The sequence below is a fragment of the Petaurus breviceps genome, unplaced genomic scaffold (assembly GCF_028583685.1).
Source record: "Petaurus breviceps papuanus isolate PSGF00001 unplaced genomic scaffold, PetGlider_PUasm1.0 90721, whole genome shotgun sequence".
In the NCBI taxonomy this organism is placed as follows: domain Eukaryota; kingdom Metazoa; phylum Chordata; class Mammalia; order Diprotodontia; family Petauridae; genus Petaurus; species Petaurus breviceps.
In genome coordinates, this window is record NW_027187322.1 from 4,395,494 (window position 1) to 4,408,278 (window position 12,785).

The 12,785-nt window shown below is 48.7% G+C and overlaps 1 protein-coding gene across 3 annotated transcripts in view; it reads left to right on the forward strand.

Moving 5' to 3' along the window:
- Nucleotides 1–977: 977 nt before the first annotated feature.
- ALDH3B1 (aldehyde dehydrogenase 3 family member B1) overlaps nt 978–12,785 on the forward strand; it is a 28,181-nt gene continuing 16,373 nt past the window's right edge. Inside the window, exons 1-2 of one of the 3 annotated variants that reach the window (XM_069066514.1) lie at nt 978–1,117; nt 1,409–1,622. The gene's annotated coding sequence lies outside the window, so the exon portion shown is untranslated. Of the gene's footprint in view, nt 1,118–1,408; nt 1,623–6,014; nt 6,138–12,785 lie in introns of those variants that run through there. The other 2 variants (XM_069066513.1, XM_069066515.1) reach the window with 2 other exon arrangements.

Below are 12,785 nucleotides of genomic sequence, written 5' to 3' on the forward strand. Positions count from 1 at the left end.
AAAAGGCAAAAGTTGGTCCCCTCTAAGAGGGATCATTGGGTCTGAGGAAGGGAGGGAGCCTGGAGGCCGAGCCATGGCGGGCCAGAGGTAGCTGAGTTCTCTGGGCCCCCCTTAAATGGGGGAGGACCTAGGGGAGCTCCACCCTCTCCAGGAAGAGGGGTGGGTGGGGAGGGGGTGGAGCAGGGGCACCAAGGATGGGGGAGCTTCAGAGTCAATGTCCGACCTTTCAGGAAGATGGGCTTCTGGAGATTCAGGAGAAATTCAGAGCCAGGCTCTGACAATCAGCACCCTTCAGTCCGCCAGTCCGCCAGTCCGCCAATCCGCCCCTCCCAGGTCTGGCCATGCGTGGTGGCAGCTGTGAAAGCCCTCTCCATGATGATGGAGATCAGAGGGCAGCTCCACCTGACAATCCTGGCAGGGGCTCAGAGAGCTCCGGCCTCATGTCCAGTGTGCACAGGGGCCATCATTTGGAGGCAGGACTCCTGGGCAGGAGCTTGGCTCTGCCTTTGATAACCTATGTGTCCTTAGGCCAGTCTGGAGTCTAAGAGACTTCACGTCTTTACCTGTAAAATAAGGGAGTTAAATTAGATGATTTCTAAGATACTTTACATCTATAACCCTAGGATCCTATCTCAGGCCAGACTTGAACCAAGACTCCCTTCTATATATACACTCCCTTTCATCCCCAGCTGCCCACCACACCACACTGGGAGAAGGGTAGCCCTCTCACAAATGCTGTCAGCAAGCCCTGTCCCCTGGCCAGGATTCGGCCAGCCCCAGGGCTCCATCATGTGCCCAGGCAGCCCTTGCAGCGGCAGAAAAACTGCACCTGCTGGGGAAGAGGAAGGAGCCACCAGGCCAGGGAGCTGTCAGGCACCTTTCTCCCTGGCCCAACCCTCCTATCTCCACCTGGCTCCTCTCCAGGTGGCAAGGATGGAGTTCTGTCACATGCTGGGCTCACGTGACAGGGTGGCAGCTTGAGAGCTGTGGGTCTCTCAGAGAAGACTAGGAGAGCTGTCCGTTCTCCTCACTGCACCCACAGTGGGCAAGCCGCCTCCAGCTTTCCCCTGGGATCTTGGTACCTTTCCAGGAGATGATGCCCGGGAGGAGAGGCCAGGTAAGTAGGAGGCTGCAAAGCTGGGCATGAGGGTCATCCAAGGAACCCCAGGCCAGGGCAGGTGGCACGGGGGCAGCAGGTGGCAGTGGGTACCAGCTGGGCGTGGAGGGCGGAGAGAAGGAAAGATGCGCTTCTCTGCCCCACCCACTCGTAACCTATCCTCTGCAGCTGCACAGAGAAATCTCCCTTCTTTGTTTTGGCTTCCAGAAGGTTGGAGAGAGATGCTGAGGGGTGGGGTGCAGCCTCCTGGGAGGGCACCAGAGCCCACCTCTCCCTTTCTCATCCCTGCAGCCCCAGGATCCCATCCAGAAGCACCAGCCTCTGTAGATGAACACGTCTGACGAGGGCTAAGCACCAGAACCAGGCCTTCCACCATCCAATAAGAGCTCCCTCTTTTCCAGCTCAAGGGGTTGCAAAAGACTTTTCTCATAACGACCCTGGGAGGCAGGTGGTGTAAGGGTCATTAGCCCCATCTGACATCAGAGGAAACTAAGGCACAGAAACGGTAAGAGCCTTCCCCAAAGTCACACAGCTCAGCAATGATGGAGCTCAGTCCAACTGAGCACTATGTACTGGGGACCGTACCAGGTACTGAGGATACGAAGTCAAAAGATAAAGTCACCCATGCCCTCAAGAGCCTTCCAGCCTACTGGGGGAAAGGTGTCAACACAGACAGCTAATTCCAAAAGGACCTTCAAGGAGGAGAAATTGCTGACAATTAGGGGGTGAGGGAAGGTCTCCCCCAGGGGAAGGCTCGAGCTGGGCTTTGGATCCCGGGGTTCTGAGATTCGGGGATGAGGAAGGAATCTATTTCTGGCACAGGGAACCATGTTGTGAAAGGCAGAAGGGGGATGTGGGAAACAGTCAGCAAGCCTGTCTAACTGGAACGGGAAATGTGGCAAGGGGAGTCATTAAGTAACCAAGAAAGTTCAGTGGGGGCCACCCCTGGGGAGCTTTAAACAACCTCTGGGCTTTTGTGTTTCATCGGAGGTGACCAGAATTCACCCAAGATTTCTGAGTAAAGTAATGCTATTGTCGGACCAAGGATGTAGCCAGGGCCCCCCGGCAGCGACTGGAGGCTGGAGGCTGGGAGATCCATGAGAAAGTTATGGCAATAGCTCAGGTGGAGGCATGAGGGCCATGTGAGTGGACAGAGGGGCTCTGGTGTGAGAGCAGGATCAGCAGGAATTGGTGGCTGACTGGATGAGGGGGTTAGTGAGGAGGTGAGGTTCACTCTGAGTCTGTGGCCTGGGGGGAGAAAAGTTTAGAAGAGGGGAGGATTGGGGCAGGGGGAGTCAATTCTGCTTTGGTCGTGTTGAGTTGGAGATGCCCAGGGATGTTGGGTGGCAGGTAGAAGATGGAGATTTTAGGATGGGCTCTCGAGAGAAATCAGAAGTCATTTGCATAGAGAGAATAATGAGCCTCCTGGGAACTGATGAGGTCACTTTAGAAGGGCCCAGGACAGAGCTGTGGGATGTCCATAGTTAGAAGGCCAGAGGGGCAGCTAGGTGGCACAGTGAATAGAGCACCAGCCCTGGAGTCAGGAGGATCTGAGATCAAATCCAGCCTCATATACTTAACACTTACTAGCCATGTGACCTTGGGCAAGTCACTTAACCCCCACTGCCCTGCCTTCTCCCCCCCAAAAAAGCAAAAGAAAGCTCAGAAAGAAAAGGCCAGAGACAAGGCCTGAGAAGGGAGGGTCAGGTCCAGCAGGTGGGAGAGAGCCAAGGGAGCATTGTCATGGAAGCCAAGACAAGGAGAGTCTGGGAGAAGGAATGAAGGGATGTAGAAGGGCTGGCTTTAGCCCAGGTCCACTGGCTCCCAAGCCAGGACTGTCTACTTCCCATAGACCCCCAACAGGCAGAATGTGATCTGGGGCTCAAGAGGGGGCAAACCTGGCACTCGGAGGCTTCCGCTGGATTTAACAAGCATTTATTTAGCACACACTGTGCACAAGGCCACCGAGGACATCAAGACTTTCAGAGGACAATCTGGAGTCTTTGCTGACCCGCCAGGCAAAGGGTTTAGGGCTCTTTCCAGCCTGGACTGCTGTCCTAGAGCCAAGCTCTGGCCTAGTAAAACCTTTCGAAAGCCAGTAGTGAAAAGAACCCAGGCTCGGCCCAGGGTGGCAGCTGCAGTGGGCTCCATCTCTCCTGGGGCCTCCCCAGGGGTGGCTTCATGGTGTAGGGAAGGAGGCCCTTCTGTATTCCCAGTCCCTCCTCTGGGACCCCAAACTGAAGGACCGTGCATAGACCAGGGATATCCAAAGGCGTGATTTTTTTTCTTAAAGCAGAAGGGATTAGGTTCAGGACAGAATATCAGGGTTCAAATCCTGCTTGAGATTTACCAGCTGTGTGGCCTTTTAAGGATCTGAGCCTCACTTCCCTTATCTGCAAAATGGGGCTAATCACAGCTTTAGTATTCAAGGTCCCACAGGGTTATTATTGGAATCAAACAAGACAGCAGATGTAAAGTGAGGCTTTATAAACATCAGTTGTGATTAAAGCTTTCATTTATAGACAAGGAAACTATATATAGTTAATTATAGCAGAAAGATCTGGGGGTCAGGGGACCCTACGCAAATTCCTTTCCATCTTTGGCCTCAGTTTGCCCCTCTGTGAATGGGGGAGTGGTCCTTCCAGCTGTAAATACCTTGACCCTGTCACAGAGCTCAGGTCCCAAACCTGGGTCCCAAAATCTCAGACTGGGGTTACCGGGAGCATCCAGGCCATAGGCAGGAGGGGCTGACCTGGGAAAGGCATGGGCTGGGACATTCACAGGACCCACTTTTTTTTTTTTTAAGCAATTGGGGTTAAGTAACTTGCTCAAGGTTACACGGCCAGTTATTTCTGGGTGTGGTGCTGAGTATCTGAGCCCAGATTTGATCCAGGTCATCCTGACACTGGAGCCGGGGCTCTTACTCGCTGAGCCACCTGGCCGCCCCTAAGCAATTGGGGTTAAGTAACTTGCTCAAGGTTACACAGCCAGGTGTTTCTGGGTGGGTGCCAAGTGTCTGAGCCCGGGATTCGATCTCCAGGTCTTCTCAACACTGGAGCCGGTGCTCTTACTCGCTGTGCTACCTGGCCGCCCCTCACAGGACCCACTTTCACTCCAGATCTCTGGAGGTTGAATCTGGAGACCTTGCAGGTACCAAATGCCTTCAAGAGACAAGGATGAACTTGACACAGGCCAAGCCTTCTGGGAGCTCAGTGTTTGTATGTGGTTGGGGGAGGGGAAGTGAAAGGACAGGGCCCCAGGTAAGGCTAAAGAGTGAGACAAGATGAGCCCAGATTGTTGAGCCCTTCCTCCCCACACCCCAACAGTGAGGACAAGGAGGTGAGGATGGTGAGGACCTGGGCTGAAGCCTGGGAGATGGCTGCGGTCTCTGGAGAGCAGGCAGGGCAGGCTTCTTGGAGGAGGTCAGGCACAGCCCATTTCAGGCCCTCGTCCTTTCTAGCCTCCCTACTGATCTCCTGGCCTCCAGCTTTGGTCACTCAGTCAACAGTATAAAGCACCTACTGGGTGCTGCCCACCGCCTGCCCTCGATGCCAACCACAGCAACAAGGGAGCTTCCTCTTGGGGGTAGAATTTTGGGATTTGAAGGAAGCTCATGAAATCTGAGTCTCCCCTCCAGCCAGGGCTCCTTACTGCCTCTAGGAGAAAACACTGACTCCTAGGCTTGGCATTCAAGGCCCTCCCCAGCCCATTTAGAGCCTCCTTTTAAGCTGAACAAGTGATGGGTGGCTTGGCTTGCTTCACAGCGCTCAGATCACACCGGATGGACGGCCATCCCCGCCTCTGTTTGTTTGGGAAGGCTGCCCCTCTGCACCTCAGCCTCAGACAACTCTGGTCAACCCTGCCTGAGGCAGCACCTGTGTTCTGTGCCCTCCATAGAGGAGAAGGTCCTGAGGACAGGAACCTCTCCTTTGCCTGCCCAGGTGGGCAGCGAGATGATGTGATCTGAAAGACCTCCTCTGCATTGAGGTCTGATTGGAATGCCATAGGAGCCCAGGGAACCCCGAGGTTTAGATCAGGGATTGGAATGGGGGGACAGGCACCTTGAGCTGAGGGGGCTTAATTGGTTAATTGGTTAATTTGGAAAGGCAGATTGGAGTTGGATTGTGGATGGCCTTGAAAGGGGTAGGGAGCCTCAGAAGGTTGTATGGTCAGCCTAGAGCTGATTATGTATGTTCAGGAAACCCCACCCTGGGCTCTTCAGGGATGCCACAGAGGTGGCCAGAGCCAGACAGGGAAAGGAGAACCTGTGAAGGGTGGGCATCTTCCAGGGAGATCTGGCTCCCTGCTCCCTCTGTCCATGTCCCCAGAGGACATGAGGTCTGCCTGTATTAGCCACCTAGCCCCCTGGCAATGGGTTGTGGGGGGAGAGTTATTCCTGCTCTCTATAGAAGGGGCCCACAGGGACCTGGCTGGGGGCTCCCCAAGGACCTTGCCTGTGATGTAAGAGAGCCCAGTCTGGCCCTGACCTGGGGCGTTACTGTGACCAGGGTAACAACCTGGCATGAGTCCCAGGCTCTGATACCCAGGCTCCCAGGCCTGGGGGAGACAAGACAGATTGAAGCTGCTGCCTGGAACTGGACCCCAGCCAGCACAGGCCTCGCTGGGGGCCAGTGCTGCCTGGAACCTGATCCCAGCCAAGCACAGACCACTCACCCGGACCAGGCCAGCACAGGATAACCAAGACACACAGTGTTCCTCCGTGGGCCATGGTCTATGGGTGGGTGAGGGAGGCTCTGCCTCAGGAACTATCTGGGTCTACAGGTCATCAGTTAGCCACATAGGGTTCTAGGGTCACCCAGCTGGGACAGTGTCTGGGCCCAGCCCAGAGTCTTCCTCACTGGCCTGGGGGAAGAGGGCCATGACCCCGCCTCCCAGGGGCCGGGCTAACTACCAGCAGAATTTCATAACCAGACGGTGAAGGTTTGTGGAGAGACCTGGCCTCAGAGAGGGAGAGGGGGAAGGAAGACAGCAGAGCTAGTCAACTAGGCCACACCTTCAGGTATGGTATTCTGGGGACTGTCCCCTGCGTCCCCCTCATCCTGCAACTGGGTGCTGGGACAGGAGCAGGCAGGAAGTGGGCTTCAGTGAGACTCAGAGGAGTCAGGGTGGGGCTCTGCTCTAGGGGATGGTGTGTGTGGGTGGGCTGAGCGAGGAGGTGGCCACTCTCATATCCCCATGCCCATGCCCTGGCACCTGACTCTTCTCTCATGGTTCGGCCCCAACCAGTTGTGGGAGTGTCAGGGAAGGGAAGTGAGAAAAGGAACTTGTGTCCCATGTTCCATGGCACCTCTCAGCCACCCCCAACACCCCTGCCTTCCCCCAAAAGGTGAGAACCCCGAGGAGGAGGGAAAGAGGGAGGGTACGGGTAGGCAGGATGGGCTTAGCCATTTTCCCACAAAACACTAGGAAAGCTGTGGGCGGACACTGTTTTGTACAACCAGGCGATTTACTCAAAGAGCTTTCCTCAGCCCGAAGCAGGGGCCAGGCTTTGGAGTCTGAGGTCCTGGGTTCACATCCCAGCTTTGTATTTAGGACAAGTCCCTTTGGCCCATCTGAGCCTCAGTTTCTCCTTCTGTACAAATAGAGGGCTGGGGCGAGGATTGGATGAAATGACCTCTAAGGTCAGGTCCATTTTCTAGCTGGGAAGCCCCCAGCCGAATAATAAGACCCCATCCCTGCCCTCAGGGAGTTTACAATCTTGAGGCAAATAAGTGCAAGGAGAGAAATACCTCCAGACCCTGGAGCTGAGGAGCTGAGCTGGGCTGGAGAATTCCAGCAGGAATTTGTTCTCTGTTTTCCCAGGCCGGATGGGTAGAGGGAGGGGCATGCTGCTGAGAGGCAAGAATGCCAAGAATATTTATCAGCCCCTCCTTGGCACCAGGCCCAATGGCAAGCGCTGGGTGTACAAAGATAAAAAACAATCAGAAAGAATCACTTCCATAGTGGCATAAGGGTTTGACGCACATGCTCATCCGAGACTCCGAGACAACCCTCCCAGGCATTATCATCCCAAATCTATGCTGAGCTGCAGCAGCTTGCCCAGGGCACACACACAGCCAGTAAATGCCAAAGGGGGGATTCAAGCCCAGGCTCTGCTGAGTCCACATCCAGAGCTCTCTCCATTAGACCACACAGCCTCACCCTCCAGGCGTCTGCTCCTAACTAGCCCTGTGATCCTGGGTAAACTGCTAGGCTTCAGATTAGTGATCTCTGCCCCAGGTTGTTAATCAATCTTGGATTAACCTCTGCATAGATTTACCTACACTGGGGAGGAAAAGCAAGGCTCCATCCCTTGCCTCGCCCACTACAGCCCAGCAGGTCACCTACCAACCTCTCCAGATGCCATCAGCTACTCCCTGCTCCCTTTGTCATTTGAGTGGCAATGGCATTTTTCAACAATAGCCAAAGGTTTCTGGGCACCCTTGTTCTGGAATGTAGAGAACCCAGCCAAGTGCCTTGTCCAGGAAAATCGCAAACCTTCCTGATGGCACCTTTGGAGGCACCATCTCCTGGGGTCCCAAAAAAATGTGTTTCATTTCATAGCAATGGAAAAGTTTAGCAAGCCCCCAGCTCGCCTCCTCCTCCAGGCGCTTTTTTTCTTGATAAGTATGAGTAGCAGGAGTTTTCAGATTAATGCCAACCACCATCGTAAGCAGAGCTGCCTTCTGTCTCAAATTTCGCTTGGCCTTCTGGCTCATGCCTTCCTTGAGAAGGTCACCAAGTATATTGATTTGAAAGGAGGGTCAAAGATTTAGAACTGGTAGGGGCCTTCAAAGTCATCTAGCCCAACTCTCAGAGATGACAAACTAAGACGCAGACAGTGAAGCGCCTGCCATGGCCACACTAGTAGTGTGGACCAGGGCCAGGATTCAAATTGAGGACCCCTGGCTCCAGACCCAATAGCCTCTTCCGTAGTCAGTCTCTGACTACAAATCTCCTTCCTGTCCACTTCCTACTGGGCTTAGGGGCTAGCTGAGCCAAGAGGGTCACTACAAAATGCTGTTGACAGGATGCATCTAGCCTCAGAGCTTCTGCACTGTTTTATCTGAGAACCCCAAACACTGTCTGATCCCTCTGTAACAATCAAATGATTCAGTTGAAACTGTCAGAGGCAAAATTGGGAAGCGAATCCCACTGGTCCTGTGCCCCTCTGGGGTTGTCTCAGACCCTTCCCTACCCAAGGCTCAGGACCTCCCTCTCTCTCCACCCTCTCTTCCCCAAACACTCAGAGCTACCTTCTGGAATCACCTAATCTATCTCAGCCTAAGAGTCCCACCCCTCTAAATCCAGACTATTCCTGAGCTGGAATCCCCAACCAAACATTCTGCTTGTAGCCCTCCAGTGATGGGGAGCTCACTCCCTCTTGAGGCAGCCCATTGCCCCCCCCTTTTTTGGGGTTTATTTAAACATTTTTTTTATTTTCAGTTCCAAATTCTCTGCCTCTCTTCAGCCTCTTCCTCACCCTCTGAGAAGGGGAAAAACATAATACTTATGATACACATGCAAAACATTTCCATCATAATTATGCTGTGGAAGGAAAAAGCAAGGGAAAAAAAGTGGAAAAAAAGCTTCACTCTGCACTCAGAGTTCGTCACCTCTCTAGAGAGGGGGTATAACACTTCTCAAAATGAGTCTTTTGGAACTGTGGTGGACCATTTGTCATGTACAGGTGATTATCATTATAATGTTGCTATTACTTTGTACAATGTTCTCCTGGTTCTGCTCACTTCACTTTTTGTATCAGTTCGTTTAAGTCTTCCCAGGTTTTTCTGAAAGCATCCTGCTGGTCATTTCTTTTGTTTTTTTAAGCAATCAGGGTTAAGTAACTTGCTCGGTTATTTCTGGGTGTGGTGCTAAATATCAGAGCCTGATTCCATCCCAGGTTATCCCAACTCTGGGGACGGTGCTCTTACTCACTGAGCCACCTGGTGTAATGCCAAGCAAAGGCAACTTCCCAAGGTTCAAAATACCAGCATAGCTGCTCTCCATTTTATTCAGTGACAAATCAAGAACAGAGAAGGTCAAAACATGACATCATTCAAAATGCAGCATTTACTAAGTGTGATTAAATAATCTCCAAGTACTACCCCACCCCAGGACCTTACATTCAATCAATTACAAAGTCCCTGTTCTAAATACTACTCCGCCCCTAGGCTGTACCTTCATTTAGTCCATCACAAAGCCCCTCTTCTCAAATGGAGATTAGTTTCCAATCATAAGTAAAGTACATTCATTTGTTCAATCACAGAGCACAAAAAGGTCAAAAGTTCCCCACCCTTGGATTGCAATTGAATCTACCCCAGAATTACAACAAGCTTAAGCACAGCATTTAATACCCAAAGAGAGGTCTTTTCTTCATTTTGACCCTAGGCAAGTTCTCAGCAATCTTTGTTCCTGGGGAGACAAAGTTTAGCGAGGCCACAAGATACATTGCCAGTGTCTTCATTAATTCATTCTCTGTCTGCAGAACAGTCCTAGGACCCCTCAAAACATTAGCAAAACCCTCTTCCAGGATTTCTGTAAACAAAGAACAAGAAAATCCTTCTTCAGGGCTTCTGAACCAACAGCAAGGTTCCAGAACCTCTGCAACAACAGCACTGTCCTTCACCAGTGGACAGATCTGGCAAAACAACATCAAAACAGACAGACAAAGTACCAGCAAAACAGCCATGTCTCCTCAGTCCTTGGCAGCTCTGGGTGGCAGCTCTCAAAAGTCCTGGGCAATTCAAAGTGGCCCTCAGCAATCCTCTCAGTCTCTCTCTGCCTCCAAGGTCCTGCTTCCAAAAAGTTCTTCTGCCTCTCTCTTTTCTTGTGTCTCTCTAACTTTATGTCACCAGCTCCTCCCAGTTCAGCCCTCTCTTTTCATGGCAACAAGTCCATCCTACAAGTGGAATTCACAAGCTCTGGGTTTTAACACAATCAATCCAAGCCAATACAGGGGGATCTTTGAATTCCATTACTATTACACCTGGCCACCCCTCGTCATTTCTTATAGCACAATAGTCTTCCATCACAACAATATGCCATAACTTGTTCAGTCATTCCACAATTGATGGACATTCCCTCAATTCCTAATTCTTTGCCACCACAAAAAGAGCTGCTAGAAATACTTTTGTACCCTTTGGTCTTCTTTTATCTCTTTGGGATACAGACCTATTAGTGCTATTGCTGGGTCAAAGAGTTTGACACATAAGAGTTTTATAGCTCTTAGGGCATGATTTCAAATTGTTTCCCAAAATGGTTAGCCAATTTACAACTCCACCAACAATATTTTAGTGTCCATATTTTCCATTGTCCCCTCCAGCATTTGCCGTTTTCCTTTTCTGTCATGTTTGCCAATCCGATAGGTGTGAGGTAATACCTATGTAGTATAAATTTGCATTTTTCTAATTATTAGTGATTTAGAACATTTTTTCATGTGACTGTTTGTAACTTCGATTTCTTCTTCTGAAAACTGTGTTCTCATCCTTTGACCATTCATAATTTGGGGAATGGCTCTCAATTTTATAAATTTGGCTCATTTCTCTATCCATTTGAGAAATGAGATCTTTATCAGAGAAACTTCCTATAAAATTTTTACCCCAGTTTTTTTTCCTTTAATTTTGGCTGCACTGAGTTTGTTTGTGCAAAACCTTTTTAATTTCATGTAATCAAAATTACTGATTTTAGTTCCCATGATCAGTGCACTCTATTTCTTGTTTGGTCATAAACTTTTCCCTTATCCATGGATCTGGTAGGTAATTTTTTCCATACTACCTTAACTTCCTTATGATATTGCTTTTTATGTATCACATACACTTTATAATCTTATTTTGGTATGTGTGAGATGTTGGTCTCTGCCTAGTTTCTGTAAGGATACTTGCCAATTTTCCCAATAAATAGTGAGTTTTTACCCTAATAACTGGGATCTTTGTGTTTATCAAACACTAGATTACTGAGTCATTTAATTCCATATATTGTGTACCTTATCTATTTCATTGGCTAATCACTCTGTTTCTCATCCATTATCAGATTGTTTTAATGATTACCATCTTACAATTTCCTTGTTCTTCAATCACTTTTCAGACATGTCAGACTTTTATGACCCCATTTCAGGTTTTCTTGGTAAAGATAATAGAGTGGTTTGCCATTTCCTTCTCTACCATTTTATAATAGAATACGAAATGGGGTACTGCTAGGCCACCTTCCTTCACTTTTTTTTCCATTGATTTCCTTGATCTTCTTGACCTTTTTCTTCTTCCAGATGAATTTTGTTCCTTTTTTCTACCTTTATAAAATAATTCTGTTGTAGTTTCATTGGTAGGGCACTGAATAAGTAAATCAACTTGGGTAGAACTCTCATTTTTATCATATTGGTTTGGTTTACCCATGATTTGTCTTTATTTGTGTAAAGAGTGTTTATTATTGTATACATCTAATTCCTGTGTGTGTCTTGGCAGGTAGACTCCCAAATATTTTAGACTGTCTGCTATTATTTTAAATGGAATTCCATTTTTTGGGAATCTTTTCCTGCTGGGTTTCATTGGTAGTATATAGAAATGCTAATGATTTCTGTGGGTTTGCTAAAGTTTCATTGTTTCAAATATTTCATTGTTTCAAATATTTCTTAGTTAATTCTTTAGGGTTTTCTAAGTCTACCATCATATCATCTGCAAAGAATTATATTTTTCTTTCCTAGTTGCCTATGCTTATTCCTTCAATTTCCTTTTCTTGTCCCATTGATAAATCTAGAATTTCTAAGACAATATTGAATAATAATGGGGATAATGGACATCCTTGAATGGACATCCTTGCTAACCCTGATCTTATTGGAAATGCTTTTAGCTTTCCCCCATTACAGATAATGTTTGCTCTTGGTTTTATTCACCATTTGAAGGAAAGCTCTCTTTATTCCTATGCTCGCTAACGTTTTTAATAGGGATGGGGATTTTATTTTGTCAAAAGCTTTTTCTGCATATGTTGAGATAATCATGATTTTTATTGTTTTTAAAAAATTTATATGGTCAATTATGCTGATAGTTTTCTTAAAAAGGGGAAATAACCCTGTATTTCTGGTATAAATCTCACCTGGTCATCGTGTATGATCTTTGTGATATATTGCTGTCATCTCCTTGCTAGTATTTTATTTAAATTTTTTGCATCAATATTTGTGAAGGAAATTGGTTGATAGTTTTCTTTCTTAGTTTTTGCTTTCCCTGGTTTAGGTACTAAAACCATATTTCTGTCACAAAAGGAATTAATTGTCCTTTAGTTGTTTGGTAGAATTTACTTGTAAATCCATCCTGGTCCTTGATAAAACTCCTTCTTTGCCTAATTTTTCAAATAGTTTTTATAGTATTGGAATTAGCCCACTGGAATCTGGGACAGCCCTCACTGTTAGAAAGTCTTTCTCTACATGATGCCAAAGTCATTTCCCCATTCCTCCATGGGTTGCAATTCTCCTTGTTGCTTCTAGTTTTACCCTCCAATTGTCTTACTTGACAACTCTTCTATCATCTCCCCCTCACTTCCAACCCTTTCTCATCATTTTCCAATCTGAACCTCCCCAGGTTCTTCATCTGCTCTCCCCCGTCCCCCTACCAGGTCACGCTTTCTAGTCTCCTCACACACTCCTCCTTCCATCTCTTGGACACCTTCTGGTTTATCA